This window comes from Camelus dromedarius, unplaced genomic scaffold (assembly GCF_036321535.1).
Source record: "Camelus dromedarius isolate mCamDro1 unplaced genomic scaffold, mCamDro1.pat HAP1_SCAFFOLD_176, whole genome shotgun sequence".
Taxonomy (NCBI): Eukaryota; Metazoa; Chordata; class Mammalia; order Artiodactyla; family Camelidae; genus Camelus; species Camelus dromedarius.
The window spans coordinates 274,562-301,300 of record NW_026989746.1 but is presented as its reverse complement, the minus strand read 5'-3'; the positions used below and the strand labels follow the sequence as shown (position 1 = coordinate 301,300).

The following is a 26,739-nucleotide window of genomic DNA, read 5'->3' as shown; positions in this document are numbered from 1 at the left end:
CAATTTAAAGTGCATCATCACTAATTACAAAAGCAATCATTTTTTCAGTAGCAAAAGGACAAAAGACTTTGTGCCCCGCACCTCCAACTTTCTTCCTCCGCCTTCAGAGGTGATTCTCACTCTCTGGGCAAGGGTAGAAAGCAACACACAGAATATTATTTTTCAATGTTTTCTTTCCCACTATGAAGATTGCTTTCCCAGAACCGATGAAGGCAAGGATGGTTTGGCTTCCCTGCACTGAGGATTCAGAGACGCAGGGGGGGAGGGGAGTGGGGAGATAATTCAGCATTATTGAACCAAACCGAGACATTAAAAGTTTCTATTCTAAACAGAAAGAAAGCAGGATGCTATACAAACGGGAAACCATAGTTGGAAATGCAATAACGAGTTACAAGACAATAAACATGAAGATGGAAAAAAGAAAAATTACATCAAAATACAAAAAGGTGGTAATGGGAGACGGTAGCATGAAAAGATAGATTTTTTTCTCTTTCTTTCTTTTTTTTTTCTCATTATTCTTAGGATGTGTTGGAGCCTACGTGATTATCAGTCTAAAGGAAATAGATATAGTAATGAGTTGATATACTTGAAAAAATAGATAACCACAAATCGAAAGCATACAATAGAGTCGCAAAAAAAAAAAAAAAAAGAAACAAGCTCAAAATTGCTTAAAGACTTAAACATTAGACAAGACGCTATAAATCTCTCAGAAGAAAACATAGGCAAAATATTATTTGATATATATCTCACCAATGTTTTCCTAGGGCAATACACCCAAGCAACAGAAATAAAATACAAAATAAACAAATGGGACCTAATTACACTTATCAGCTTTTTCACAGCAACAGAAACCATAAGCAAAACAAAAAGACAACCTATGGAATGGGAGAAAATTTTTGCAAAAGATGAGACTGAACATGGCTTAAATTCTAGACTATATAAATAGTTCATACAACTTAATAAGAAAAAAAATAAACAACCCAATCCAAAAATGGGCAGAACAACTAAACAAGCAATTCTCCAATGAAGATATACAAATGGCCAATAGGAATATGAAAAAAAGGTTCAATATTGCTAATTATCAGAGAAATGCAAATCAAAACTACAATAAGTTATCATCTCACACTAGTCAGAATGGCCACCATTCAAACATCCACAAACCACAAATGCTGGAGAGGCTGTGGAGAAAAGGGAACCCTCCTACATTGTTGGTGGGAATGTAGTTTGGTGCAGCCACTGTGGAAAAGAGTATGGTGAGTCCTCAAAAGACTAAAAAAAGACTTATCATTTGATCCAGCAATCCCATTCCTGGGCATATATCCAGAGGGAGCCTTAATTCCAAAATATACCTGCACCCCAATGTTCACAGCAGCATTGCTTACAATGGCCAAGACATAGAAACAAACTAAACACCCACAGACAGATGATTGGATAAAGATGTAGAATTTAGATATAGAAGAATATTACTCAGTCATAACAAAGAAGGAAATAATGCCATTTACATCAACATGGATGGACCTGGAGATTATCACACTAAAGTGAAATAACTCAGACAGAGAAAGACAAGTATCATATGATATCACTTGTATGTGGAATTTTTAAAAATGATACAAATGAACTTATTTACAAAACAAAAACACACTCACAGACTTAGAAAACTAACAGGAGTTTGGGATTAACAATTACAAACTACTATATGTAAAATAGACAAACAACAAAGATTCACTGCAGAACACAGGGGAAAATATTCAGTATCTTGCAACCTTTAATGGAAAAGAACCTGAAAAAGAATAGACTATGTATATGTACAACTGAATCACTATGCTGTATACCTGAAACTAACAAAACAGCTGTATATCTGAAACTAACAAAACATTGTAAATCAACCACATTTCAATTAAAGAAAAAGATAAGTTCTAAATACCTTTATTCAAAGAAAATCTTCAACTCTTACCTCTTACGGAAAGTAAAATGGGAAGCTTGAGCAGGACCAAATTATACTGAATGAGAGGTTACATACCGTCTCCAGCACGTGGCCCATGCTACACACACATCGTGTTTTCCTTCAGGTAAGAATGGCCCTTACTGCCCAGGGAGCGAGTCCTCCTTAGACAAGGCCTGTGTGGCAGTGGCCTTCTTGTCACCGCTCCATCTCACCAGGAGGCCAGGATTTTCAGAGCGGAGGGAACACATATCTCATACACTTCAGATCTATTTCCTGAGAAAAACTATGGAAAGACCAAATTCACCTGCAGTGCGGGAAACATGAGCAGGACCCCTTAGCAGACCGACAAGCCCGAAGCAAGATGGCCTGATGTTCACATCAGAACCAGAACAACAACCGTCTGGCCCCAGTTAAACGATCACCATCTCCCCTGCAATGAACGGTTGGTACTCAGTGTCAGGGATGTTTCTGTTGAGACTTGAGAGATCAAAAAAGTCAGACCAGGGAATCCGGACCTGGTGGATGTCCAGGCTCTGCCAATGGTAGAGGCGGCCCCAAGGGGGTATCACCAGCACCGATTCCTCCATTTTCAGCAGGGTCTTCAGGAGGAAGGCGATGTGGATACAGACGCTCCTATGGAGGCTGAAGCCCTCTGGAGGGTTGACGTCACACAGAAGGTACCTGGCAGGGAGCAAAGGAGAGCGGGTCTTCAGGGCCAAGCCTCTGCACAGGAATCCCGGCTTAGATAGAACAGATACAACGGGAATCCCTGCACAGCCCATGGCCTACAATCCAGACACATTCAGCAGCTTCTGGTTTGTATAGTGGAGGCACTGCCCACCCGTCTCCATGTGGCCAATTACTTCGAGTCCGGGAGCACATGCAGAAGACATCTTGGCATCTGTCTAACAACGCTAAGTACCTGACTAGTACCTGAGCACACGTTCTCCAGGGGCTCTCAAGCTTCTTGGCCTACAGACCCCTGTACACTCTTAATTACTGAGGATTCCAAAAGGCTGCTGTTTATGTGGGTTAAATCTATCAATAGTTCCTGTGTTAGAACTTAAATAAGAACTTTAAAAAATGCTTATGATTTCACTTAAAAATAATAACAACCTACTACATGTTACCATTAATACTCTTAAGCAAAAAATAAGTATATTTTTCTAAACAAAAATCATTAATGAGAAGAAGAGCAGTGATTTTAATTTCTGCAAAACTCTTTTGGACTGGTGAGTTCTGAATTCTATCTGCCTCTAAATTCCCTGTTTTGTGATATCACAGACCAGGTTTTCCCTGGAAATCCCCACAGGAAACTCGGGAGTGCAAGAGTGTGCAAAAGGCAGGTGACATACCGGCGTTTCTATCAAAATAGTCTTGCATCTCAGGGGCCTCAGACACACTTTGATAACTGCTGCCCTACCCTAGGCGAGACTCTCCTACACAAGAGCCAGGCAAGGGTCCTGGCTTCTTTAATGAGTTATCGCAGCCACACTCCTCCCTTCTCTGTGTTAATGTTCCCACAATCTCCATTACCGCAGATGAAGATGTAATCCTCAACTGGGGCCTCTAATCCCAGAAGACTGCCAACTTTGAGAGGGAAGGCCCATCTACCATCCCTACACCCCGCACAGTCTATTTTGAGTCAAGCCCTAGATAACTGCTAATCGGCAATGACCCTTGTCTTATTCCTGAGTTTTACCGAAGGAGCCAACATCTGGATGGAACTGAAATTTCCCTGCAGATAAACAAGGCTGATAAACCACCCCATTCCAACATCTGATTCTGGGGCTCTTCAAAACCCGGATAAGGCCCCGCTTCATAAAAGTCAGGTCCTCCGCCTGCCCTTCCCGGGGGTTCTGGGAGGCCGCGGCCAAGCAGGGCTACCCGGACTCGCGGTCCCAGCCCCAGTGCCCGAGGGGGAGGAAAGCCCGAGGCTGTGCCCCAGCCCTGTCCTCCCCGCCCCAACCCGCTCCCTGGCACCACAGCGCCTCCCCGGCAGCCACACCAACCCGGATCCCACCCCGGTCCATGTCCACTGGCCCCGCCAACGGCGCGGCCGTACGTTTACCGTCTGTGGGACGCCGCCCCAGACAGGATGTCGGCCTCCGACTGACCAGGCAAGAACTAGTCGCCCAGGCGAGCAAGCCGCCAGCCCCAGCAGCAAGCACCGCCATGGTCCCGGGTAGCTGCACACTTCCGGAGCCCGCTGCCCGCCCCAGAAGCTCACACCGGCCCGCGCAGAGCGCGGCGCATGTAGCCATGGCAACGCCGCGGGGCCCTCCTCTAGCGCTTGCGTCTGTGTCCTCCCGAGGCTAGACGTGAGAGGGCAGAAATTGCGGAGCCAATGGGAGCCAGGGCTCGGCCAGGACGGGGGCTGGGGGGAGGCTTATGGGGCAGCTGGGCGGGGCCGGGGCGGGCGGTGCCGAGCAGACGTCCTCACCTGCAGCTGGCGCCGGCCGGATGCTGGGGCGGTGCTGCCACCAGTGGGCGGGGCTGCGGGGCGGTGGGGCAGCGGGGCGGGGGCACCCTCACCTGTCCGTGTGTGTGGCTCAGCCTGGGCTCCGCGGCCTCCCCTTGCACAGGACGTGGACCCAGGCTGCCGTTGGGCAAGATAGAGGACTGAGCCAAGGCACAAACGGCTGGCCAGGTAGGGCACCTGAAGTGCAGATCCTCCAGGCCCGCTGCCGGCCTTGAATTCACGCTGCTGGGCAGTTTCCAAGGAGACGGGATCTGTCCTAAGAGGGGAGATAGGGCAGGGGTGCCAGATGCCGGGTTAGGTGCAGTCTTACAGGCTAGCCACGGTGAGAGTGTTCAGAAAAGCCCCTGTGTTGGCGGGGCTAGGAATTTGGGGTATGGGGTGGGGATTGTGTGTGCCATGCTCTGTGGTCTCCCCAAGAACTCTCACCCCCAAGCAAGGGACCCTGCTCCCTCCACCATTCACTGCACCCCCTGCCTTCCCCAGCACCACTACCCCTGCCCCCGGAGTGTCCCATGACCTCTCCCCACACCGGGCACCGTCCCTGTTACAGGTACTGAGGTCCTGGTGGTTCCAGCCCGAGGGTGGGGGCTGTATCTGACCAGTTAGGATGCCTGGAGCTTTGTATGAAACCTCAGAGCATAATGCAGACGTGCACAGAGGCCCCTCAAACAGGATTCCCTGCATGGCCCTCCCACCACGGACCCACAGCGCAGCTGCCACATCAGGCCAAGCCTGCTGGAAGACCGCTGGTCCCTCTCATCCTGTTCCTGATCAAGAGTGCACCGGCCACACTGCTGGGTATTTAGGGGGCCTTAGAAGAGCAGCTGGTATTTTCATGGGCAAATATTTGCTCTTTTGGGAAGATTTCAGTGCAAAGGGATGTAGGATATGCTTTTTCTGTTGCCCTGAAACTGGTGACTAGGATGCAAACTTAAGTCAAAACAGGTTTTAGAGAGAGCTGCAAAATATCTAACCCAAAGATCACTGTTCCCCAGCAAAGGCAACACCACCTGGCCGGTGGGGTCCTGGTCCCTCATTCTGGAGGTTGGGGTTTGCACCCTCCAGCTGGGACAGAGCCCGAAACAGCTCTGAACACGCTCCAACAGGCTTTCCCAGCAAAAACGGCCTTTATTTTGAATCTGGGTGAAGGAACCAGCTGAGACATCTGAGTAAATCTTCCTGGGTGTAACCAGGCCTTTTATGCTGAATGAAAGAGCGGCTCTCCACATGCTAACTTCTTAGAACTGAATGTGTGTCAAAACCTTCATGCATGTAGCATGTTGGGAACAGCGTTTCATGGTGAGGGGAACTATAAAACTTACATGTGTATGGGGAAGCCCTCACTCCAACCGGCTTTTCCTGCGCACACTGCCTTTATTTCGAAATTGGCTGTTGCTGAGAAATCTTGGTAAGCTTTCCTAGGTGTAACCATGCCCATTATGCTGGACGAAAGAGCGGCTCTACACTTGTTCACATCTCAGAAATGAATGTGTGTTGAAGCCGTCATTCATGTAGCGTGTTGGGAACAGTTTCGTGGTGAGAAGAACTATGTAAATTACATGTCTATGATGAAGCAATTGCTCGAAATGGGTATTCCAGCGCATACTGCCTTTATTTCAAAACTGGCTTCTCAGAAGACCTGTGGTCTCCACTGCAGGTCTGTCTCCAAGCTCTGGGCCAGCATGGTGACTCTGCTCCCCCTGTCTATTCTGGGAGGTCTAGGGGTCCTCCATGGCCCTTCCACCATTGTTTCTTTTGGAAACACCCCACAGATGAAATGGGCCTGAGAACAGGAGAGCTGGATGCCAGCAGCCACTGCCCAGTTTGTGGCTCCTAGGAGGGGCATCTCCTCTCTGTGGGCTCTGATCTCCCCTACCCTCTCCCCTACCCCCACCCCTCTCCTCCTGCATTTCCCGATTGATCCCTGGATAATGGTCCATACCAGGAATGACCTGGGAGAGGTTTTATGAGTCCTTAAGGGAAAAAAAAAGAAATCTTTAAACAAATTACTGAAAGTAACTTCCAGCTTTCCCGGGAAAGCCCTCTTTCCAATGTTTAAGGCTAGTTGACAGGGTGTCAAATTGCCTAACCACTCACATCTGAGCAACTGCTAACTCTTTCCAGTTCCCCGCAGCATCCACCTCTGGCAGCTTGGCCACAAGAGGGCAAGAAAGCTCTTTCCCCATGCCAGCTCCAGCGTGGCTTTGGAGGCAGTGGAGGCTGAGAGAAAGGGCCCCGCCCTGAAGTTTGGGGGGCCTCCAGCCACAGCCAGAGGAGCAGGAGTTTTCAGAGTGCCCCAGGAGGGAAACCAGGCAAGGCTGCCTGGCCCAAGTCTTCCCTGCCCAGAGAGCCCCATGAACTGCTTTGGGCCCCACTCCCCATTTGGGCCCCCTGCAAAAAGGTACCACGGGATCCACACCTGAGAAGGCAGAAGGATGGCCCTTTGGCCTGGGGTCCCAGCAGGTGTGTCCTGTGATACCTGTGGCCACATATCTTCCTTGTCTCTCCAGGTCAGTGAAGGGTCTGTGCTGGGCACCTTGGTGCTCAGGAACATGGGAACAACTCTAAACTCAGAAGGACAGAGAGACTCTGCCTGGAAGCAAGGATTCCAGGGAGACGCCTTGCCCAGAACTGGGGGACTGTGTGCTGAGTAGACTCCTGGAGGCAATGTGGGGCTGTGGGGTCCTCATCAGAGAAGGGAGCAGGTGTGCTTTCCGGGGGTGGAGCCCTGCTTTGTCCAGTCATGTCCTTGTGTAAGACTCATTTACAAACACCTTCCAGTCCACCTAGGGGTGGCCTCAGAGTTGGGGGTAGAGGAGGAGAGTGAAGGGTGCAGACTTAGGGCCCCCTGACCCACCCAGGGAGCCAAGGGTCAGTGGGAACATCGTGGGAGTCTAGTGCAGGGGTGGAGGACGAGAACTAAGAACATGCCAAGTCATGCAATAAAGTGACCTGTGATCACGAGACACAGGTGGCTGTACACCAAAGGAGGGAGATAGAAATTTAGACCCAAGCTCTGAGAACCTTGAGAGGGGCTGGAGGGTCCCAGGAGCCCTGAGGAACAGCTCTTCTAGGGGCACAGATATCCCAATAAACACATTTCTCATGGATGCTTTTTGGGGTGCAGAGTGAGTTACCAGGATCCTAAAACTAGTATGGAATCCCACCCCCTTGTTCATCACGATTCCTGGCAATAAATTGCTGTCATTTGTTCCTGGACATGCACAGGGGAGGTGACTGCTGTGGTGGTCACTGCAGGACTAGAATCTTCTGGTGTGGGCTCTGTGACCACAGAAACCCAGGGGGATTTCTTAACGGGAGCACCTGGAGTCCATGCCTTCAAGGACCACCCTCATGGGATGGCCAATGATCCCGTGGTACCCAGGTCACCAAGTGACGAATTTGTGAGGTTGCCTGGGGTAACCTGGGGACATGTAGGTTTCTGTGGTCAGCACGTGGGCCCAGCACTGCGGGATGGTCTGCACAAAGAGGGGCCTGCCCTCCTGATGATGGCTTCTAACACCTGCAGGGAAACTGCTCCCTGGGCGCCTGGAGGTCCATATTGAGAGCGTCCTGCCAGCCATGAGAGATCACCTTCCCCTGATGCAGAGGCAGACCTCTCCCCCTTGAGGCCCAGTGGACACCTGGCTCAGGTCCCAACTGTGTGCCCTGGACACACAGAGCCCCAGATCTCTGGCACAGACTGGGGTGTGGTTGTGTCGGGGCAGAAAAGGCCCAGGTAAGGGGCTCATTCAGGGACAGAGGCCACTCTGCAGGGATACTGGACCTGGCAGCAATACACTGCTTCAGAACTTACCTGGGCTGGGTTTCCAAGCTGTGGGATGGAAGGGCCTCTCCTTCCTGCGGTGCAGTGGGGGGAACTAGATCCATCGTCAATATCAGCCCTGAAAATGGAGGCTGCACTACATCCATTCCTGGAAAGAAAAATCAGGCCCCTCCAGTCCAGGTGACTCAGAAAGTCATTCAGCAATGTTCGGGGCCCCCAGTTTAGGCTTTGAATTAGAGCTGAGCGGCTCAGGAGGCCAGATCCCTGTCCGTGGCTCCAGGAGTAGGCTTTCTGCTTGGGGACAGGATCCTCACAAACACCTGTGTCTTTGTGGGACTTTCCCCTCTGACCAGCTGGGAGGCAGGGTGCAGTTGTGGGAAATGGTGTTTCCATGAGCAGAGGGCCACCAAGTGGTGGGGGCACAGGAGACTGTGAGAATGAGTCCCGCAAAATTTCTGGAATCAAAAAACTGGCAAATGTGAAAAAGTGCATAATTTGTTTTATCAAACAGGCTGCTTATGTACGTTTGGAGGGCCAGGTTCAAAGACTCTGCATCCATCCAGGACAATAGCATCAAGAGAAGAACAGACAGAGCAGAAGGAGATCTGGGGTTTCCCCCAGGAATGAGGTGGAACAGGGATTTCTGCAGATTTGCAAGGCGTCCCCTACCACTGAGCATGGGGTTACAACCCCACGTGACTACCGTCGTGTTTGGCTTGGGCTCTGGATCTGGCCTGCTCATTTATTCTTCCAGCTGAGTTCCAGAAACTCAGAGGGTGGACTTTGAGGGGCTGCGTTTGGAACCTAGTGAGGAGCTGGATGGTCCTTTATATTGAGTCCCTTCAGCCTAATCACCGTAGCTGAATCCCAACACCCCCCAGGCACCCAGGGTGGCTGTGGAGGGAGAGAAAGCCTGGCAGGCGACCTAGGGGTCCCACTGCTCTGTCCCTCCCTTGTCTTCATTCCCTTTCACCCCAGAAGGTGTGATTGTCTCGTGTCATGGTGGCCGCCGTAGTGTCCCTCCCAGCAATCTCTCTTCTCCATCAGGTGGGGTTCCCAACCCCACTCAGCCTTCTCTCTGCATGGATGCTGAAGGACCAGGACCACCTGAATTTCTGAGCTTGAGCAGTAAGGTGGAAAAAAAGAAACCAATGGAAACAAAGAAACAAGTTATTGTGGCAAAACTGCCCACCACAGAGAAGCTGCCCTGAGTGGAAGGGAGGGTGTGGGCATGCCCATTTGTTTCCTGTCTCCCAGTGCTCTTAGCTTTCTTATTGCAGACCTGCATGGTTACAACAAAATGATCTGCAAAACTGAAAATATTTACTCTCTCGCTTTTACAGAAAAGGCTGGTCAGCCTCTGGTCCGGTACCAGGCAAGTGATTGGAGTCCCTTTCCAGTTTGGAAACATCTGGGCAGGCCCAGGTTTGCAAAAGTCTTTAAGAGTAGTTACGGAGTTTTGCTTCTAAAATTCTTTACGGCTGTATATACTTCTGAGATGCGGTTGTGCTGTGTAATTCTGAGCCGGGATTTTCTCAAACTGTTTCTCACTTCTTATACCAGACATTCCTAAATTCCAAGGGGAACTGTATATTAAGGAAGCCATGGAATTTAGGAAAAGGATACAGATCTCATTTCCTTTTAAGCATCAGTGTACCTCCATCATGGCAGTATTGGTTATGAGTTATTGATAGGGGAATTAAATAGTAACCAGATTAATAGAAAATAGGGGATTTTAGGTACACAGGTTCATCTTTTCAACATTTTTTGTAATATTTGCAGTTTAAGATGGCCATTCCTGAGAAACAGGTAGCCTCTTAGAATGAAATAGCATTTCCTCTGAACCATACTTAATTTTTATTTCGTAGACAGCAGGAAGGGTAATCACACATCACACATTTGGGGACGTCAAAGAGAAAATGTAACTTTCTGGGAGCGCACTCCCCCATCTCCCCCTGCTCTTTTCACTGTCCCATTCTCCCTGGAAGGCTCTTTCTTATCTTCTTCTCATGGCTCCAGTAACTCTTTCTTCCTCCTCATCCCTCAGCTGATAAGGTTACTTTTCTACTTTGAACAAGCAAACAAGCCAACAGAAGAGAAGTTTCACAAGCAACTCCCAGCACATCCGCTCACCTAGTGTTGTCTGTGACCTCACTCTCGGTGCCCCACCTCTTATTACAGGTAACATCGAAAGCCAATTCCTCGAAAAGTCCCCAGGGCCCCATCCCTCCCATCTTCTCTGGGTTGTCACTCCCAAAACCATCCTCTCTTTCACTACCTCATCTATTTTGTTCTCCTGCTAGTTGGCTCCCATCAGTATATAAACGTCCATCTTCTTAAAAGAAACAAACAGCACTCCTTGACCCTAATTCACCCCCACCAATTGCCACCCTGTGTCTTTGCAGCAAATATTTAAGGAGTTGTTTAAACTCACTGTCTGCATCTTCTCTTGAGCCATCCCCTTTTACACCCACTCTGGCTCTTCCCCTGATCCCTCGCTCTATGGAAACTGCTCTGTCAAGGCCATCAGTGACCACACGTTGCTAAATATAGTGGTCAATTTTCAGTCCTCATCATGAGTAGACCCTCGGCAGCATTTGACCCAGCTCTTCCATCCCTCCTCCCCCGTGTTCCTGCTTCACTTAAACTCCAGCCCATCGCTCAGTCTGTTTTCTGCTTTTGGTCTACTGGCTGGTCCTTTGCCAATGTCTCCTCTTTTTCCCAAACATACACTGTGGGTGTGCCCCAGGGTTGGCTCCTGGGCCTCTCATCTCTCTCTCTGCTATTCCTTTGGTGGAAGCAACCCAGCCTTGGAAAGTGGCATGCCATCAATTTCTCGATTTCTCCAAAACTCCCTGATTTGCCCTTTCCATCTGGACCTTTATCCCTGAGACTCACATTCTTTTTCTTTCATTAATCTTGCTTTCACATTCATACATATGTTCTACTATGTAATTACTTTTCCAAATTTTGTATCAGTAAATATATATATCATGTAAAATGCTCAAATCTGTATTATTTCCACTAAGATGCTTATTCTAACTTAGAACCTTTCTGCATTTCTGTATTTATGTGGAAAAAGCGAATAGCATTTCTACAAGCCTCATAGTTAAACAGTGTGTTTGTTTGGGGCTATTATGTAACATGAAATAATGATACATTAACATAGTCCTTTTTCATTTATTTTTATGTAACACCAAGATGAGGTTTTTTCACTGAACACTGGTTTTATTGAAATTTTACCTACGTTATGGACAGTCAGTTTATGTGAAAGCCCTCATTTCTCCCCTTTCTGATATATTTTCCATTTGGCTATATATAACATATACCTTGGCATGAAACAAACTTCCCAAATCATTCACATAATACAATTAATACATTTAAATTATATTTTTTAAATGTTAAAAAGAAAAAGAAAACAGACTCCTCTACCTATTAGGCATTTCTGTGGCAATATGTAATACACACCTTAACCATGACATTGAAGAACTGAGCTGATACCAGCCCCTTTCCACCTGCTCAGCCCCACCTTGTCCAATCCCTTGTGGATGGAGAGGACATCCCTCCCATTGTCCAGGTCCAGATGTTGGAACAATGTTCTTTCTGTCTTTCTCTTACACACACAGACAGCAAATCCAGCTTGTTAGAAAATTCTGGGTATTCTGTCTTCATTAACCACCTGCTCCCTGCTCCCCGCCCTCCTAAGAGCCACCTTCAGCCCTTCCTGGACACCAATAGCCTCCTGTTTCCATCTTTGCTTTCCTACAATCTCTCATCCACACAGAGTCAGAGGGAGCCTGCAAAACATACATTGATGGGGTGGGTTTAGTTCAGTGGTAGGGCGCATGCTTAGCATGCAAGAGATCCTGGGTTCAAAAATGATTATAAATCAATAAAAAATGTTAAAAAAAAAAAGAGATCCTGGGTTCAATCCCCAGCACCTTCATTAAAATAAATAAATTACCTCCCACAAAAAAACACAAACACAAAAGCTTAAGTTGGACTATATCACCCCTCCCCTCAAAACTCACTAAACGGGTCATCATTTCATTAGGAGCCAAAGTCATCACAAAGGCCTCAGGACCCGGCGTGCTCTGCCTCTCTGCCCACACTCTCCCCCTCACTCAGGGGGCCTCTGACTCCGGCTCTTCCTTCTTCCTCCGGATCTATTCTGCTTCAAGTTCATTACTCCGTGAGATCTGCCAGGATTGCCTTATTCCCTCCTGCCTGCCTCCCACCCCACCGCCATCACCGGAGTTTGCTCATATCACTCTTTTTTTTTTTTTAATTTTTCCAAGCTCTTACTACCCCCAACATGCTGCCTGTTTCCTCTACTAAAACTCTGAGCCCCCAGTGATGGGGAGTCATGTCTATTTTGTTGACTGATAAAGCCCGAGAACCTTGTGAATTGGTCTAGTTAGGAGATTCCCGTACGTAGTAGGAGCTTATACACATTTGCTGAATGACTGTAGATGCCCTGGTCCAATCCGATGGAGCACTTCTGTGTCCTGCTCAAAGAATAACTGTCCTTTCCACCTGAGAGGGGGTGACAACTTCCTTGGTGATCAAAGGCAACATCTTTTTGCTTTATGCTGTTAACCTTAGGCGGGGAGACTGGGGGATCTTCATATATATTTTTAAATTTGGTTCACTCTGCAGTTTGTCTTTGGTCTCTGTATAATTTTGAAAAACTCTTTATGAGTGATCATTCTTCCATCAGATTGAACAGGGTCCAGGGGGAAGGACCAAGCCTGTCCCATCGGCCATCCTATGTGTCATGTCCTGGGACCCAGTGGATGCTCAGCACGTAAGTGAACAGACTGGAGTGAGTGAAGAAATGGGAGCATCTCCTTATTGTGGTGGCTGCTCTCTGTCAGATGCCTTGAGATTTGAGGAAGGGTTTACAAGTGCGGAGAGGGGAGATCAGGTCCTCTGTGCTCTTCCTGAGTGCCCTGGCTTTACCCATTCCCCCAGCCCACTCTGGGCAGCCAAGTTGAGGAGCTGGGCCACCGGAGGTTGTGCTGATCAATAATCCACCTTCACCCCAAGTCCGGGGGGTAGGGACCCCTGGTTGTAGTCTCTGGAGTCAGGTCCTTGGAGGAATTCCTCACTGAACTATGTTTTGGACCTTTTATTTTTCTCTATAACCTCCAGCTGAAGAAGATTGTCTTAGACACATGGAAGCTGAGGACGCCTACTGTCCCCTCGGAACCCAGGTGGGGCTGGGAGTCTGCTGTTTGTATAGCCGGTGGGCTCGTGTTGCTTTGGGCATCCCTGTGTCTGAATTCCTGCAGTACACTCGGTGGTAAGGAAGGGGTGCCTGGCAGGGAGGGAAGTGGGTCGGGAGACTGCACAGCTGGGGAGATGTTAACCTGGGGTGTGCAGGAGCCTGCTGATGCATGGCATCTCGGTTCAGGGAACTCTTCACGCTCAGAGGGGTTCCCACTCCCGCAGGGGCCATTTGATCAGGGTGCTGGGCTGTCAGGGGACCGCAGGGGTCCCAGTGAGGATTACAGTGCCTTCAGGCAATGGGAAATGAGGGGTCCAGCGGCACTTGAATTAACTGTGCACCCAAACCCAGCCCCCACCTTTTTCAGCCTTTATCCTTATCTGCAAAACTGGAATTTTATTAACCATCCCGCGGGGTCGTTGATGGGCTAGGACAGACTAGACAGTCAAGAGCTGGAATTCCTCTGTCCCCTGATTGTTTTCCTTCTTTCTGACTATTTGCTCTCACAAGCTCAGTCTCTCTGTCTCTCTCTCTTTCACTTCTAACTTTCTCTCATGCTCTGGTTTCATTTGACTTCCAACCACCGCCCCTCGCCAATCCCCAGATGAGTGAACTTGATTTCTGTGTGTCAGTTCCAAATTCCCAGGAAAGATGCTCTGTCTCCCTCTGGATCTGTTGTCCAACCCATCAGTTGTGGCCAGATGAGGGAGTCCCTCTGGGACCAGTGGAGGGTCTCCGCCCAGCCCCCCAGCCACCACTTTGGGAGCACATATCTCTCCAAGGAGGAGGTACTGGCTGTGACCTTGTGTCAGTCAGTATGAATTTATGTCTCCTCTTGCCCCTCCTTCATCCTCCTAAACAAAGATGAAAATTAAACACTCCCGGGATTTGTGTCATGGAACACGCAGGGTGGGGGCTAAGGGGGCTGGAATCTCTGCTGCATTTAAGGGACTACAGTGAATCCCCAATGAGAGCCTGCAAAGGGAACACCACCACCCCCACCTGGCACTTATGGTGCTGAGTCTGAGTGATGTTGAGCTAGGCTTCTGACCACAGCTCAGGGGTCTGGTCTGACCAGTTAGCCTTTGAAACCAACCAGCTTTGGATTCCTCAATCCCTCCCTGAGGTTTTACCTGAACCACCAGCTTCTGCATCTCTGAAGACAGATGATGAGGACCCTTCACGTAAGCCGTTCGCACAGCCCTGTGCAGGCCTTTGTGCTGCACGTTCTGCCCGGCGAGATAACTGAGGTTGGTATTTTACTGATGTTAGAAATAGTCTGGTTTCCCTATGTACTGTTTCACTGAACAAGCAACAGAAGCCACCTCTCGCTGATAAAAGCAAAAAGGGACTTAATGAGAAGATGCTGGGAGGGTGTATGGATTGGCCAGGACCGGAGCCAACCCAGGAGCTGTAGGAGGTGTTAGGGAGCCCCAGGCACCAGGCCGGGCTGGGTGCTACCGGGCCCCCTGCCACCCCAGAAGGGACCCCTCTCCACCCGACCCTCCACCTCACTCACTGCAGGTTCATATCCCGGCAGGGCCAGGTCACACTGAAGCCACAAGCACACACCTCAATGGGGGAGTTGACACCGTCTCAGCTGAGGGCGTGCCCGGTGTGGGGAGAGGCCCAGTCAGAAGAAGGCGGTTCCCCTACTATTCCGAGTTAAGGTGCAAGTCAGTGCCCATCACTCAGGAGAGCCAGGCTGGACGGACCTCATTGCGGTGACTAGGCCGTCTGAGTTCACTTAATACTTTCTATGTTTGAAGGCCCTGGAGGGAGAAAAAGTGAAGTTTCTAGAACTTATTTTGTGTTTCCCATGTACCAGGTGCGGTAAGCAAGCCACTTCAGACAAGACCCAGAGCAACCACGTTAATAGGCCACGGAGCAAGTAGTGCAGTCAGGCCTCTGTGGACCCGAAACCCGTGTCCCCATCAGCTCAGTAGTTACCAGTGGAAACTGGGGGGATTTATGGGACTGTGTGCTCCTGTAGGGGCTGGGATGTGTGTGTTTAAATCCACATCTTCAGAAACTCGGCTAGAACCACAGAAACTTATTGCACGGAGGCAGAGGAGGGGAGGATTCCAGCCTTTGTTCCAGCTCGTGTGGAGCTCAGAAATTTCTCCTTCTGTCCTGTAAACAACACCAGAGCTGAGGGAGCTGCAATCCCACTGTACTTCTTAGATCCCAGAAAAATGAGGGGAAAATCTGCTCCCAACACAGAGAGGCAGCCAGGCAGGCTTGGCGAGTCACAGCTCCCAGGGCAGAACCCGCTTTTGTAACAACCCCCAGGGCAGGCAGATTTAACAGGTCCCTGAGGCCAGTGGAAATCTCAGCGTGGGGAAGTCCGAGTGTGACAACTCCAGGGGGCCAGTCAGAGGGGCCCCCTGCTCTTTTTCATGCATTTTACCTCCAGGACCGTGTCCTGTTCTCAGAATGAAGGCCTCAGAGGATAACTCCTCATGCTTCCTGCCTGGAAAGGAGAAAATAACTCTATTGAAATATACCCAAAACATTCTGTTTCATTTGGGGAAGTTGTTTTTTGTTTGTTTGTTTTTTTAATGAGAAATTATTTTACCAGAGCCTAACCAACCTGGGAGAAGGGAAATCCCTTCTGTCTCACCCAAATTGGGGTGGGGGGAAAGAGACACACTTGTGGAGGTCACAGCTCAGGGCATAGGCTCAATGAGAACTAATCACAGGACTACAGATGCCCTGCTCTGTCCTGCTCCCCCAACACCTTACCTCCATGTCAGTAGGGCCCCTGTGTAATAACAGGAATAAAACTAAAAGAAGTAAATGTCTCAGGAGTGTCAAGGGAAAACCCAAAGACAGTGGGGAGATGAAAACAAGGACACACAGGCTGTTTTAGCCTCTCATACCAATAGCTGTAGCAAACTACACACAGCCCATCCCAGTAGATAAACAGAAAACCTCACAGAAGAAATTATTTATTTTGGTTCTCTTACCCAGTGCATTCCATGGTGCATCCTCGCCTAGAATTGAGTGGAAGCAAGTCCATCTCAGAAGGGACATAACTGAAGAGGGATGGCTTTCCAGACTCTGATGGGCAGCGAGAGCTGCAGCCTGGGTGAGAGCATGGTGAGGGGTGGGGTAGGGGGTGGGCTGCCTTCTTCCCCAAATAAGGAAACTTCCTGAGGCCAGCACAGGAGGGAGGGCCATGGGGTGGAAGCAGCCAGACTTCTTCCTGAGAACTGATGGGATGCCTCAAAGGGACCATTCAGGTACCAAAACTGGGCCGTGAGTGTGGGAGCCAGTCGGTCTGACTCAGAGCCCAGGACTGAGGTGGGCGTACAGCAGGCCGGTCTTACTTGGCTGGATCCATTTCACTTCTCCGAAGCCCTGTGTAAAACATGAAGCGTGGACGGCCTGTTGAGCACAGCTCTGCCCTCAAGACCTGTTTCAACTCCTCTCTTCCCGGAAAACAGCATCTCTGAGCCCGCCCTTGGTGACCTCAGAGAGATCACCCTAGTGGCCCAGGCTAGTGACCGGGAACATGTACCTTCCTGCAGCCAACACCAGACGTCCACTGATGCATCATATACTGGCAAAGATGTGAGTTCCTGTGCATTGGTCTAACAGCAGAGACTCTGCCACAGGCCCAAGAGGTGGTGTGTGGGACATGCAGAGGTGCAGGAGTGTAGGCAGTGCAAAAGTGTAACTGGTGACAGGGGTGCAGGGGCTGTGGAGGGCGCAGGCAGTTCAGGGGATGCGGGGGTGCAGGGGTGCAGAAGTGCAGGCAGTGCAGAAGTGCAGATAGTGGCAGGGGTGCAGAGGTGCGGGGAGTGTAGGGATGCAGGGAGGTGCTCAGGCACGTGGCCAGGATTAGAAGGCAAGTGCACATCCGCGCAGTCAGCCTGACCCCGGGAGGCTAGTCCAATCGTTTGGGGCGGCGGAGGCGGCGGTGCGTGGGAGGCTGCCCGGGCAAGCCGGTCGATTTCTTCTCTTCCCTGCAGCCTGGCCTAGGGGGGCCTTGGCCGCTGGAGATTCGCCAGATGTTGGACTCCAGGTAAGCTTGCTCCTGGGAGGTGGGGCGGTTAGGTCAGGGGGCAGCGGCAGCGACAGGGGGGCGGAGCGCGGCTGCCTCTGGCGAACTGTTGGAATAGCTGCCTTCTCCCGGCTGCCGGGCCTGGGAGCGGCCTCTGCTGCCCCTGGTCACCGTACACGCCTGTCCCGCTCAGCTTGCTGAGTGGGGACGGTGCCATTAATGTGCGGGGCCCACGGGGTTAGGGGGGCTGCCGCGCGGAAGCCGGTCAGTTCGCTCAGCTCTCCCCCGCGGCGGAGCCAGTGGCAGCTTCTGCTGCCGTAGAGGCGGGACGCCGGTCTCCAGGTGAGCTTGCCCCTGGGAGGCGGCGGCGGCGGCTGCAGGGGGAGGGGGTCCGTTCCAGGGAGCTGCTCCATTTCTTCTGTCCCGCGCGGCCTGGCCTGAGGGCGACCTCTGCCGCCGGAGATTTGCCTGCGGTCCGACTCCAGGTGAGGTTGCACCTGGGAGATGGGTGCGGTGCAGTCAGGGGGCTGGTAAGGTGGTGGCTGCGGGGATAGGGAGGCTGCCCCGGGGGAGCTTGTGTATTAGCTCCCATGTCTGTGCCGCGTGGCCTGCAGGCGGCCTCTGCTGCGCCAGGTCCCCGGACACCCCTGTCCCACTTTGCCTGCTGGGGGCGGGAGGCAGGGTAGTCAGGGTACACGGGTGGCGGGGGTCGGGGGCCTGCATCGGGGGAGCGGGCCCATTTGCTCCCATCTTCCCCGCGGCTTGTCCTAGGGGCGGTCTCTGTTGCCCTGGGTTACGGGACACGTGTATCCTAGTCGGCCTGACCCCGGGAGGCGGGCGTGGTACGTTGGGGGTGGTGGCAGCAGCGGCAGGTTTTCCCATGGAGCCGGTCCATTTGCTCCCATTTCCCCCCATGGTTTGCCCTGAGGGCTGTCTCTGTTGTCCCAAGTTCGCCGGACGTCCATCTCCAGGTCAGCCTGCTCCCTAGAGGAGGCCACCGTGAGGTCAGGGGGCAAGAGAGGTGGCTGCTTCAGGGGTAGGTGGCTGCCTTGGGGAGCTGGTGGATTGGCTCCCGTCTCCCCGATTGCCTGGTGTGGGAGTGGCCTCTCCTTCCCCAGATCACCAGACACACCTGTCCCATTCAACCTGCTGGGGGAGGGGTGCCCTGGGCGGTGCCTTTAAGGTGCGGGGGTGGCGACGGCGGGGGTAGAAGACCTGCAGCGCTGAGCCTGTCAATTTGCTCTCCTATTCCCCGCTGCCAATCCTGGGGGCGTCCTCTGCTGCCCAAGAAGCCGGATGCCCGTCTCCAGGTCAGCTTGCCCCTGGGAGAAGGGCGCGATGCGGTCGAAGGGCAGAGGCAGCTGCGAGGTCCGGCTGCCCGTCCTAATGGGGCCACTTCTTCTCCTCTCCACTGACCTGGCCTGGGAATGGCCTCTCCCGCGCAAGATTCGCCTGACACCCCACACCCGGTCAGGTTGCTCCTGGGAGGTTGGCGCGGTGAGATCAGGTGTTGGAGAGGAGAGAGTGGCTGCCCCTGGCGAGGTGAAGGATAAGCTCCCATCTCTCTGGAGGCATGACGTGGCCGACCCTCGTTCCCAGGTCACGTTTCTCCGGGTCATATTGCCCCGGGGTTGCAGTAGGGTGAGGGGGCGGCGGGGTGTTGGCTGGGGTATGGAGCCTGCCGCTTGGGAGCTGGTGGTTTAGCTCCCATCTCTTCCGCAGCTTGGCCTGGGGGCAGCCTCTTTTGCCCCAGGTCCCAAAGCACAGTTTCCCTGACAGCTTAGCCACTGGAGGTGGGCAGGATGTGCTGAGGGGGCGGAGGCAGCTGCCAAGGCAGCGACGAAGGGGGCTGTCCCTGGCCAGCTGGTCAATTTGTTCCCATCTCAAACTTTGCTGCCCCAGTTTCGCAGAACGCCCTTCTCCAGTTAATTCTTCTCCTGGGAGGTGGGCGCAGTGCATGCAGCCCAAGGTCTGGGCTCTCCCCTGGGGAGGGGCAGAAACCTCTTGTTCTCCTTTGTCTTTATTCTTCAGCAAAGGGGTTACTTGACCCAATTCTTAATTCTGAGGAAGTGTAGCCTGTGTTACGGAAGAGTTGCTGGACAGTGAGGTTTCTGGGTGGGTTTTCACATCAGCTGATGCCCCAGGCAGGCAGGAAATCTATTACTTAGAGCTTCTTAGTCTGGAGTTGGGGGATGGCCCCGCCATCCTCACCATGCTTTTTAAAAATGTGTTACTCCTCTCTTTTTCCTAGGTGACATTTTAGGTTATTGGGTCACAGATTGCTGGCACACTCATCCCTGTTCTCAAATATCTTTTAAACTTGGGTGAAGTGATAAGTAGGGGAAGATGATTTACTGAAAGGTAAGAATACTTAAATTTGCATTAAAGCTAAATTCTGTCAATCTTTCTCAAATGATTTTTCTCTGATTCTAAATCCACGACCTAGTGAATGTTGTACTCCTGTGTAAATCATTGATCTTCACATCACATTGGTTGAGTGGTCAGCGAGATTTGTTAATTAGATTATTCCTGAAAGGAAAAGCTCAGGCTTTTGAGAATTCCTTGTCGGATGTCACCCAGGCAGTCACAGTAGAAGACAGAGCTGATATAAAAATCCCTCACCTGCCTGAACTGCAAAGCTTCTGGAATTACTGATCCCTGAAATGCAGGTGACATTTGATGATAATCTGGGGGATGGTTTATATGATCAGATTCTTCCAGTCCTGTAAATGGTTTCCGTGGCCCCAGCCCTGAAAGAACTAGTCTTAGGGGCCATATCATGAGGGGTGGGATGGGAAGGCAAGGTCTAAGAGCTGAAATCACTGAGATTCCACACTCGCTAAACACAGACTCCAGAGCCTAATTTTTGTCAGGTTCTGTTCTGGATTTGAGAGTGTGTTCAGACATGATTCTTGCCCTTCAGGAGACACTGCCTGCGTGGTAGTAACCTTTACATAGATCTGGGGAGGATGGCAATTAAGTAGATGGGCTGTTACGGTTCTCAGTGTGCCCAGGCTCGCTCTTCCAGGCATTCGTGGGACTAACGAGTCATCTTATTCACTCATTCACTAATTTATTACCATTGAATTGATCATTTGTCCCACAGTAAGTGAAAGAAGGTATCAGGAAGCTGAGTTTTGTCCCCTCTCCTATCACTGATTGTATCTGTCAGTCGGGCTCCTTGAGTATGCATTGTGAAATGGTGGTATTTCTTGCCCAATGGGGCTGCACTGTGAGTTTTGAGAATCAGGGGAGTCACGTGGGTAGGACAGCACCCTGACACACATGGCCACCCCACCACATGAGACAGCATTGTCGATGCTCAGGTGACCCGATGTAGACCGCTGTGCTAAACCTGAGCATGTTTAGTGATCTTGGTGGCTATGAAAATACAGACTACCCGTCCTTACCTCTGAGACTCTGAGGGTGTGCACACCAGAATTCTGCATTTTAAGAAGCACTTTAACTAAATCTGATGAAGATGATCTGATTGTCCCACTGAGAAACACTGGTGTGCGAGACACCAATATTGTGGATTCTCAGGGAGCGATGTCTTTTCAGGATTGTCCAAGGGTCCTCACTTGAGACTTTTGCCTTGGGTGTAATTGTATGTGTTCAGAAGTGATGTCTTTCACTTCCAGTGCTTGTCAGCATGCTCTCTGCAGGGGTTTGCTCTCAGTAGATGGCAAAAACTATGATTCTTCAGGTCACCGAGCTAGAGTGTGAGCGATATTTTATTTTGGTTTTCTTTATAGCAATGCAGAGTCTCCCGAGAACAGATTCAGACTGAACAGATTTGTGTCAGACTTTGGGAGACCGCTGGTGCCCCAGATGTTCTCTGGCAGGTCAATGACGAATCTAGGTCCATCTTTCACTGCTACGTCAATGAAGTGGGCCACTTCGACAAGGCCAAAGCTAGTATCCCCACCATAGCCCTTGACAGTGATGTTCGGCTCCAGGAAGCCATCAGATGCAGCGGACGGCCAGAGGAGGAGCCGAACTTGCCCATGAAATGTGACATCCCCAACTTCATCAACACGGACCAGAACTCTTCCTTTGGGGAAGATGATCTGATTTTCGAACCACCGAATGTTCTAGAAAATAAGCCAGTTGCCCAGACCCCACACAAAGACTTGAGTTGAGAAACGTGCTTTGTCAGGTGTCTTTTTGAAGATATGAATTTTGTCTTTGTATGGCAGGAAGTCCCGTTTCACAAAATTGTATGTGTTTTTCTCTGAGAGAGAGAAATGGAGACAGACAGAAAGACGAAGAAGCAGAAGAGAGCGCCCTCAGAAGAGAGCTAGTTAAGGTGAGTTTTGTGCCATTAAAAAATATTTGGGGTTTTGGGGGGAACAAAGTATTTACACTGTCTCATTCTCCTCGTTGGAAACCTTGGCCCCACACTCAGTGTCAGCATCCTTGAACAGGGGTTGGCACGGTGCATTTTATCTCGCGCTGCCTCTTCCACGTTCTGCCTTTAGCACGTTGTTTTGCCTCCCAGGGCTGCCACCCTTTAAACTGTAATGTGAGGAGTCTGGAGTAGATGATCCATCCCAGCTCTGCTGTTTTGCAAATTTCTGATTTCGTATTCGGATGAGGCTGGGATACACCCAGAGCAGTATAAACCAGGCCCTACCTCCTGTCTCTTGCTGGGGCATCCCTCAGGTCTGTGCCTTCTACTCAAGACTTTACTGAGCCCAGCTTTTGTCAGGAGCCCAAGTGCCTACCGGGATGGCAGGAGACCTGTCTCTCGTGTTCACGGTGGCCGAAAATTCTATTTGTTGTGCTGAAACAGCTCTTCTGAGATCCTCCGGCCACCCTTGCTCCAACCTGAGGACAGACCTACCGTTCCTTTCCTAGGAGGAGGATCAATCCATGGTGCATTTTATGACAATCCTGTCCCCAGGAATGCACGGAAGGTTATCAGCTGAGTGAGGGGAAGTGCCTCTGTGTCTCTGTGTCCCTGTATCTCTGTCTGCTCACAGTGCCCTGCCACCGGCTACTGAACAAGAAAAGTGCTATTCACCATGCTGTGTCTTTTGCAGATGTGTAGGTGATGGTCTTGTGGCTCATGTGTGGGCTTTGTGCTGGGATGGTGAAGGGCTTATAAATACCTCATCAACATGTATTCGAGATGGCCTGGTGCCACACAGACTTGATTCATGAAGGCATCAAGCCTGCACACTGGTTTGGAAACAACTTGGTTTTGATCAGTCACACTGCATGCATGACTCACTGCTGATCTCTGGGTGTTTTTTTCATTTTAGATTTATTCACCCAGTGTCTTGCTTAAGCTGAAAAATACATTTATTTCACTAGAATATTCTCGGATTCTTTGTTTCACACATCCAGTTGTTTAATTCTTTAAAAATCATTTTGTGTTTATAATGCCTCCTAATTTCTATCAACTCTAGGTTCCCAGTGGCCTGAGCCATGCACCAGATTTGATGTAGGAACTGTTCCACCAAAAGAAATCCCTTTGCCATAATATCTTTTGAGGAAAATATTATTCTTTAAGGCTCTAACAGTAAATCGTAGAACAAAGCATGGAACATTTATTGTAGTTAATACATGTTCATGCAAAAAGAAATGATATTTTCATTAAACAATGTTGATTTTAATAACTTTTACTAATGTGAATATTATTATTCATAATTTAAATAACCAAATAAAACCACAGTTATTTATTATGAAGATTGAAAACTATTTACACTGTCTCTCAATTAGAGGTAGCTTTATTAGAAGACTGAAGGGTATTTAAAAGATGGAAAAATACCCATGATGACACCATCATTTTTATTAACTAAATATCAAGAACTGTGCAGGGTTAAGATTTAACCATCTGCAAGCTGTCAAGTTAGCATGAGGTAGTTTGTGGATGCTGCCAGAAGACAGGAGTCTCCCTCAGGATCAGAGACAAAGAACTTCCTGCCAGCACAGCAGGCAGCTTGGGGTACATGTTCATGTAGGTTCCTGAGTTTCTTTCCTTTTGCTGTTGTAACAAAGGACCACAGACTCAGTGGCTTAAAGCAATACACATTCATCGTCTCACTGTTCTATTGTGCAGAAGTGCAAAGTCATTGTCAGTGGGCTAAAACCAACGTGTGGCCAAGGCTATGTTCCACACCGAGGCTCTAGGGAGGGATTCGTCCTCCTACCTTTCCCAGCTTGCAGAGGTGTTCACACTCCTTGGCCCAGGGCCCTGTGTCACTGTGACCTCTGCTGCCACTTTACATCTCTGTATCTGCCTATATAGATATAAAGGAAGAGTCTTCTACATCTGGTATGGACCGTTTTTCCTAAATGGACATTGTATCTCTATGTGCAGATTAAAACCCCTTCCCTCCAGGGTGTGGTGGCATCAGCTCACAAGATTACCACTCTGGGCTTTAAGTGTCCTCTTTGTATTGTCACCTGGGAACTTCTCTTCCCATAGTTAGCTCTGTGTTACATTTGTTGTTGTATTTTACCCGGTATTACTGAAAGTTTTACTTAAAAGGGATCCTAATTAGCTCTGTTTACCTGTTTCCAGAGCTGAAAGCTTCAGTTCTAGAGTATCTGTTTGATTTCTCTTAAAAATACATTCCAGTATATTTCTCTGGTGAAAGTCTTTACCCTGTTATCTATTCTCCCATAATTTCCTTATTTTCTTGAATATATTAAAAGTATTTCATAGCCTTTATTGGTAACTCTGATGCCTACATCACCTGGGGGTTTGCATCCTTTGTCTAATGTTTCTTATTCTCATATTATCCGTTATATAGTCTTGACATGTTGCATGTCTTGAAATTCTTTATTACAAGGCAGACATTGCAAATGAAAAATCCATATGTTATTTTCCGTGAGAGGTTTTCTACCTTCCTGTTAGGCAAACAGGGTGAGGGACTGATCATGTCACTCCAATCAGGCGCTGAAGTGGATCAGGACTGAAGTGCCTTTTTTCTTAAAACAGCTTTGAGGTATACTTGGCAAAGTAATTTTCACACGTATAAAGTGTACAGCTAATAAGTTTTGACATAAGTATATCCCCAAGAAACCATGACCACATTCAAGAGAGTGAACATACCCATCACCCACAAAGCTTCTCTCCTGCCATTTGTTGTCCCTCCCTCCCTCCCAATCTCTTCCCCTGGAAACCATTGATCTGCTTTCCATCACAACATATTGGTCTGCATTTTCAACATCGTTGTATGAATGGATTAATGCAGTATCTACTCTATGTTGTCTGACTTCTTTCATTCAGTGTAATTATTTTGAGAGTCATCTGTGTTGCTGTATTAATAGCTTTTTTGTCTTATAGCAGAGTATTGTTTTGTGCTGAGTTTTTACTGAATAGTTTGTTGTGAGCAGTGTTTGGATAGACCATCATTTGTTTCTCCATTTACTTCTTGATGGATGCATGGGTTATTTACAACTTGAGCTATTATAAATAAAATTGCAGTGAATATTTGGTTACAAGTCTTTATAAGGACATATGCTTTTCTTTTCTAAAGCACCAGATGAGGAATATCTGGGTTATATGGTAGATAGGTATTTACCTTTTTTAAAGAAACTGTAAAAGACTGTTTCAAAATGGTTGTACTATTGTAAATTCCTTGTGGTGTGTATCAGCTCTGCTTGCTCTACTTCCTTACCAGCACTTTGTAAGGTCGGTCTTTCTAATCGTATTCATTCTTGTATGTATGTGTACTAGTATCTCACTGTGGTTTTTGAAAGCATTTCTCTAATGACTAATGGCATCTTTAATCAGCATCTTTTCATATGCTTATTATCCATCTGGATATCTTTACTGAAGTGTGTTTTCTGGTCTCATTCATTCATTCAGGTGTTTGCATTATTATTGAGTTTTGAGACCTCTTTATTCTGGATCAGATACAAAGAGAGACCTTTATCAGATATATGATCTGCAAATAGCTTCTGTCTATGGCTTGTCTTTTCATTTGCTTAGCAGTGTTTAGAACAAATTTTAAGAGTCTTCATTTTGATAAAGTTCACTCTATCAGTTTCTTTTTAAAATAGATTATACTTTTGGTGTCATAGCAAAGAAATATTTGCCAAACCCAAAGTTATAAAGATTAAGCCTATGCTTTTTCTCCTAGCTGTTTTGTAGTTTTAGATTTCCTATTAAGATCTATGATCCATTGTGAGTTAATTTTTGTATATTTTGTGAGGTGTGGATCAAAGTTCATTTTTTTTTTTGCATATCACTCTCTAATTCTTCCAGCACCACTTGTTGAAAAGATCCTTTCTCCACTGCATCCTTTTTGAGAATCAATTGTCTATATAAGTGTTGGTTTAGTTCTGAACATTCTATTCTGCTCCATTATTCTATTTTCCTGTTTTACACCAACACCATACTTTCTGATTACTGTAGTTTAAAAAAAAAAAAAAGCTGAAAATCAGATAGTGCAAGTCTTCCAACTTTGTTTTTCTTGTTCAAAATTGTTTTGGATATTTGGGATCCTTTGAATTTTTATATGAAATTTAGAATCAGTTTTAAAATTCCTTACATCCTGTTCTGCCAAAATTCCACCCATGTCTTTGGCCATCTCCAAAGCCACATTTTTTGAAGAAGTCTCTCTAGATCCCAGGTGAAAGGAATTTCTGTTTCATCTGTGCTCCAATCACATTTGATAATATTTGATTACATTTATTCATATTTGGCTGGATGTACTTGTGATCTTTCCTGCCATATAGTAAATCTCTGAAGATTTGGAATCTTGACTTGGTTCCCTCTGTCTGCTGAGAAAACTAGTTCTATGCTTTGCAGGACAGCGCCCTGCAGTAAGAGCTATCTGCAAGACACATCTAGCTCATTGCTTGCATATCGTCAAGGAATCCTGCAGATTTAGAATTGTTTATTGATTGTTGTCTCCAAGACGGCTCAGCCTTTTTTATTTCTATTGCTACTGCTGCAGTTTCAAAGGACAATGGGCTAATTATTTTCCAAATATCAAAACATACTGTAATTGAGTTGTGACGCAAATTATGTGCTGCTGTTTCTTAACAACCTGCTTAGTGTTCACAGGTACCTTCACTCATGGAACTTTTGGGAGAATGTCATATCCTCAGAGATAGCAATGCTGTCTTTGGCGACCTGAGCGGTAGTATCTGAACTCACTCCTGCTGTTTTTCCAGTGCCCCCTCTAGCCCTCCTCCAGCCCTCCATGGGGGGCCTGAAGTTCTGCCCTCGAAACTCCTGTTGCTTCTCAGGAAGAATTCCCTATGAAGCATATTCATGTCCTTCTTGTGGGGACATTCAGTCCAGAGACCTGACAGCAGGGGA

The 26,739-nt window shown here is 48.6% G+C and overlaps 4 long non-coding RNA genes across 6 annotated transcripts in view; 3 read left to right on the top strand and 1 right to left on the bottom strand.

Annotated features, from left to right (window-relative positions):
• LOC135320512 (uncharacterized) overlaps positions 1 to 26,739 on the top strand; it is a 257,975-nt gene that overhangs the window by 138,194 nt on the left and 93,042 nt on the right. The window lies entirely within an intron of this gene.
• On the bottom strand, positions 1,570 to 4,330 carry LOC135320509 (uncharacterized). The gene is made up of 2 exons (XR_010379678.1): positions 4,017 to 4,330; positions 1,570 to 2,626 (listed from the first exon to the last, which is right to left on the bottom strand). It is a non-coding gene; the product is annotated as an uncharacterized LOC135320509 (long non-coding RNA).
• Positions 4,538 to 18,163, top strand: LOC135320514 (uncharacterized). Its single transcript, XR_010379684.1, has 10 exons — positions 4,538 to 4,595; positions 7,957 to 8,166; positions 8,726 to 9,639; positions 10,262 to 10,395; positions 12,935 to 13,021; positions 13,369 to 13,519; positions 14,571 to 14,694; positions 16,418 to 16,535; positions 16,806 to 17,020; positions 17,422 to 18,163. It is a non-coding gene; the product is annotated as an uncharacterized LOC135320514 (long non-coding RNA).
• LOC135320513 (uncharacterized) lies at positions 18,170 to 22,856 on the top strand. 3 transcript variants are annotated; one of them, XR_010379683.1, is made up of 5 exons: positions 18,170 to 18,489; positions 18,743 to 18,763; positions 19,705 to 19,814; positions 21,653 to 21,762; positions 22,249 to 22,856. It is a non-coding gene; the product is annotated as an uncharacterized LOC135320513 (long non-coding RNA). The 3 variants fall into 3 exon arrangements; XR_010379681.1 differs by having other exon boundaries at positions 21,209 to 21,762; XR_010379682.1 differs by lacking the exons at positions 18,170 to 18,489; positions 18,743 to 18,763 and adding an exon at positions 18,796 to 19,052 and having other exon boundaries at positions 21,209 to 21,762.